This window comes from Micropterus salmoides, unplaced genomic scaffold (genome assembly GCF_014851395.1).
Source record: "Micropterus salmoides isolate LMB-PRFRI ecotype aquatic unplaced genomic scaffold, ASM1485139v1 Ms_hic_scaffold_490, whole genome shotgun sequence".
Classification (NCBI taxonomy): Eukaryota; Metazoa; Chordata; class Actinopteri; order Centrarchiformes; family Centrarchidae; genus Micropterus; species Micropterus salmoides.
In genome coordinates, this window is record NW_024044227.1 from 1 (window position 1) to 5,323 (window position 5,323).

The window sequence follows — 5,323 nt, forward strand, 5'->3', positions numbered from 1 at the left end:
GAGAGAGAGGAACCTGATCCTCCTTAAGGTGGAATAACAGAAAGGTAAACACCGGAAATGATCTGATCACGTGATCAATATCATCAGGTCAGAGACTTTTCTAACCAGCTCAGTTAGAGGAGGGAACTGATTAAAACTATCTATGTGCTCTATGAAAATAGTTGAGACATTTAACTTAAAGTACCTTTATTTCTTCCTCTACCTGCAGCAGGTGGCGATGCTGTGACATCACGCCAAGAAGGCGTCCAATGACAGCGCTCGGATCATGCCTGCGCGTGGGGCACCACACAGCGCGGACCGATGAGAAGGAGGCAGCCATGACGGACGGGGCAGGGCGGGCGGCGGAGCAGGGGGGCCGGAGAGGGGACCGGGGCCAGGCGGTGGTGAGGCAGGCAGGGGGGGACGCGGGTGGCGAGACGCGCGGCGTCCCCCTGCCGGTCTTCCTGTTCCCCTCCGAGCTGCTGTTCTACTCGGAGCAGAGGAGCTCCCACAGGAGAGTCCTGACTCTGTACAACCCCTACAGCTTCAGCCTGAGCTTCAAGAGTCAGTACCTGTTTACCTGTTCACCTGTTTACCTGTTTACCTGTTCACCTGTTTACCTGTTCACCTGTCTGTTCACCTGTCTGTTCACCTGTCTGTTCACCTGTCTATTCACCTGTCTGTTACCTGTTCACCTGTCTGTTCACCTGTCTGTTCACCTGTTCACCTGTCTTTACCTGTTCACCTGTCTGTTCACCTGTCTGTTCACTTTCACCTGTCTGTTCACTGTTCACCTGTTCACCTGTCTGTTCACCTGTTCCTGTCTGTTCACCTGTCTGTTTACCTGTCTGTTCACCTGTCTGTTCACCTGTCTGTTCACTGTCTGTTTACCTGTTTACCTGTTCACCTGTCTGTTCACCTGTTCACCTGTCTGTTACCTGTTCACCTGTCTGTTCACCTGTCGTTCACCTGTTCACCTGTCTGTCACCTGTCTGTTTACACTGACCTGTTTGCCTGTCTGTTCACCTGTCTGTTCACCTGTCTGTTCACCTGTTCACCTGTCTGTTCACTGTCTGTTCACCTGTCTGTTCACCTGTTACCTGTTCACCTGTCTGTTCACCTGTTCACTCTCTCTCTCTCTCTCTACCTGTCTGTTCACCTGTCTGTTACCTGTTTACCTGTTCACCTGTCTGTTCACCTGTCTGTTACCTGTTTACCTGTTCACCTGTCTGTTCACCTGTTCACCTGTCTGTTACCTGTTCACCTGTCTGTCACCTGTTCACTCTCTCTCTCTCTCTCTACCTGTCTGTCTGTAAGTTAACAGCCTGTCTCTCTCTCAGTGCTGTGTACAGCTCCAGCTCTCTACAGAGTGGTGGAGGCAGAGGGAGCGTCAGAGCTAAGTCCTGCGTCGACCTGTAAGTACGCCGAATAGTACTTTATATTACTACTTCTTCTACTACTTGTACTGTTGCTTCTACTCCCGACACAATGGTGGCGATTATTTTCATGATTAATCGACCGGTCGTTTAGTCAATAAAATGTTAAGAAACTGTTAAAAAAAAATTGCTCATCACAATTTTCCAAAGTGACGTCTTAAAATTGCTTCTTTTGTTCAAACAGACCGAAACTACCACGACTCTTCATTTACTGTCAGACGTGACTAAAACTAGCAGCAGTTCCTCACATTTAAGAAGATGAAATCTGACAATTTGTCACTGAAACGATTAATCGATTATCAAAATAGTCATTAATTTTCTGTTGCAGCTCTACCACCCAGTATCAGTAACTCGCCAGTCAAGAGAGTAAACAAACGTTCCTCGGAGAGCCGGGGCCCGTTTCAGAAAGCAGGCGTATCAAACTCTGAGCTCTGAGGTGGGAAACGGGTTCTGATCAGAATAAGTTCAGTCAGCTCTGAGTATGTTGAGCCTGATGGAAGTGCGTGCGTGGGGATGAAAAAAAGCCTCATCGATGGAGCTCCGATACTACGATTCACCATGGCAACGGGTAAATAAAGGCAGAGCCTCCATTTTAATCGGGTGGCGCTAGAAATATGAATGCTGCCAACACGGACCCTGATTGGCTCTAAAACGTAGGCGTGAAGGATCGATACGTTAACTAGTCTACACAGCGTTGCTCATTCATCATTTACCAGACTGGACTTTTCTTAATGAAAAAGTGCTGCAGCCCATTACATTTTAAATAGGAAGGCTCTATTTATTAAGCTGTAACCCGACGGGACTAAATGCCGGTGGCGATCGGCTACCTGATTATGAAAATAGATCAAATCTAAGACACAGTTTACTCGTGAACGTGTGATAGTAAAGTCACACCCAGCAGGTTAGACTATTAAGTACTTTTTGCAGTGGAAAATGTGTCAATAGATTAAAATTTTGGACGTCTATCTTGCTCGTCTTGTATTTTATTAATGCCTACGATAGGAACTTTCCAATCAGTGCGACTACAAAATCAAAGATTACTGTTCACTGATCAGTTTGATAAAGTTATAAAGGACGTGTAGCTTATAGATTTTGTTCTGTGCTGAGGATAAATCCACAATGTGCAGAGATCTGTCGTTACATCGATGACAGATAGGAAGTCAGAGAAAACTCGGCGTAGTTGAACCTAAACTCCTCCCGAGCAGGTTTGGTTCACAGCGTAAGTTTCCGGGGTTACAGACCCAGAGTTCATCTGATCTGAGGCTCAACTTACTCCGAGTTTTCACTAAACCCGCTTTCTGAAACGGGGCCCTGATCTCTGATAACGAAGACCAGAAGAGACCGTGACAAGACTTCATGCTAAATGTCTGATCTCACATCTCTTAGTCTTTATATCATCACACCAGTCATTTTTGTGTCCAGTGATCCCGCCAGTTCGTTCTACCTGGTGAACAATAAATCTTAGACCATAAATGCAGTAGTCGACACAGAGACCAGTAAAATCCCACGATTAAAACAAAGTAAAAGCAAAAACATTAAATCCCATCTTCTACTTCAACATCTGAACTTTAATAAAAACATCTGAAGTTCACAAAGAAAATCTAACAGCTGTGAGAGGACGTCCAGGACAGGTGAGAGGAGGTTTGATGTCCAGATGTTTTCATAAATAAGCAAGCTGCTGGAATTACAACCGTGCAGTGTAATTAATTAATTAATTTTCCTAACTTTTCGTTACTAACTTTCAGGTGTGAAATGTTTTTTTCGCTCTATATTGGCAGCTGTCTGAGATTTTTGTGTTAAAAAATAAAAAGGTTTTAGGGAGTGTCCCTGTCGACCACGTGTCTCTGGTACCTTCGTGTTTTCAGTATTTTGGTATCTTCCTGTCAGGGTGGTGCGGCACCTGGACGTGTCCCCTCGTAACTGGGACCGCAGGGACCGGTTCCGTCTGGAGGTGAGAGGAGGAGGGCAGGTGGGAGGACGGGAGATCTGGGCCGAGCTGAGGGGAGGAGTAGGAGGGGGAGAGGAGGAGGAGGAAGAGGATGAGAGGTCGAAGAGGAGGACACCTGGAGGAGGCCAGCAGAGGGCGCCGCCTCCTCAGACTCCCCTGTCTCCTCTGCTGCTGCCCTCACACACACCTGCAGCTGCCCGCCTGCACAGGTGAGACTGGGAGGGGGGGCAGCAGTGCACTCTGGGACGTGTAGTTGATTAGTTGTTGTGAACTTGACTGTAAAACCTTTCCTCTGTGTGTGTGCGTGCTGAGCAGCTGTGCGCGGCGTGTCTCAGTGGGTGGTGTGTGTTTTGGCGGCGGTGCTGTGTGTCGCAGTGTTGATGCTCCCCCTCCACTCTGACAGCGGCTCCGTGGTTCCACGCTGCCTGCACGTCTCCGCCAATCAGAAGCTGGTCTGCGCCTACACACTGGGTAACACACACACCCTGTTACACACACACACACACACGCAGACCTGTACGACCATATGAGGACTCACCTGTGTGTCCGTCTCTCTCAGGTCTTCTCACCATGGTGTTTCTACGGTAACCAGTGACATCGTGCCTGCTCTGTTCGAGTGACAGCTGTTTTTCCCAGCGCCATAGCAACCGTGGACCCTCGTGACCTCTGAGCCCCGTCCCTGAACTCACATGTGAATGTAGTCTGAACGCTGACGAGTCTTAATGACTGACTGACTGATGACGTCAGCAGGACATAAAACTTTATTTAAAACTGGAAACTCACACACAGTCAACCCGCGGCTGGAGACCCTGAGAGGGGCCTCGTGGTGCAGCTGAGGGGCCGTGTCTGGTGTTAGCCTCTGGTGTTAGCCTCTGGTGTTAGCTTCTGGTGTTAGCTGCTTCTTGCTGTGGAAACGTTTGTGTTTTAGGCCTGCGAAGGTGCGAGGAGGAGGGGCCTCTGCAGGGGGAGGGGCCTCTGCAGGAGCACAGTGCTGGTGTCTGTGGGTTGAGGAGGAGGCAACACTTCCTCTTCTCCCTCTCTGTTCAGATAGATGCTTCTCTCATGTCTGTGCTTAGATTAGCTTAGCATAAAGACTGTAAACAGCTAGCCTGGCTGCTCTATATCGCCCTCTGTATAAAGTTACACTCACAGGGAGTTGTGTTCTGTAAAGTTTATTTTCCTTTAATAATAATAAAGTGGTCAGAAGACTGAATGGATCTGTTTCTGTGCTGCGGAGGGAAAGACGTCCAAACAGAGGAGATAAAAAGCATCTATGTCTTACACGTAGAAACATGGCAGACAACATGTTTGATGGTTAAAAACGTTTGATTAATGGTGCAAAATCACGTGACGTGTCATCTGTAATATGGTATAGGTTATAACGGTTTTTGCTGTCCATGTAGAGCGACCGAGATTCATTAGGGAAGATATTTATTAGCAGGATTTGCAGTGCAAGCAGTATTTTTAATGTACTGGTGCAGTAAAAAGACATACTAAAGACAGTCCAACACACATTTGTAGTAGCGTCCATGTTGTTTCCACATTCAGACTTAGGAGTACCTGGACACAACGGGAACTCGGGAAATGGGGCCCATCCGAGGAGCGCCTGAATGCAGCATTAGCAGACGAGGAGGGAGGACGAGCAGAACACGGAGAAGAAATAACGAAGACAAACGCTGTTGTGAATGAAACCTCAGGACGGCGTGACGTCCGCGTCCTGCTGAGACCGTGCAGCGGCGGTGGCGCGTCTGTCTCAGTGACATCAGCGATGACGTCATCGGCCAGTCCCTCCTCAGCTTCTTGGGGTGGTGGGGTCGTTGCCAGGGAGACAGGCAGGTCACCTCCTGCAGGCAGAAGAGTCGGTGTTAAAGTGTTTTTTACTCTGAATAGATGGAACAAACAGAGACGCTGAGCTGCAGCAGCACAAGTTATGTTCATTAATGAAAAGCTACTGACTCCA

The 5,323-nt window shown here is 48.2% G+C and overlaps 1 pseudogene; it reads left to right on the top strand.

Annotated features, from left to right (window-relative positions):
• The first annotated feature begins 317 nt into the window (after positions 1 to 317).
• On the top strand, positions 318 to 4,576 carry LOC119888106 (annotated as a pseudogene).
• The last annotated feature ends 747 nt before the right edge of the window (positions 4,577 to 5,323 follow it).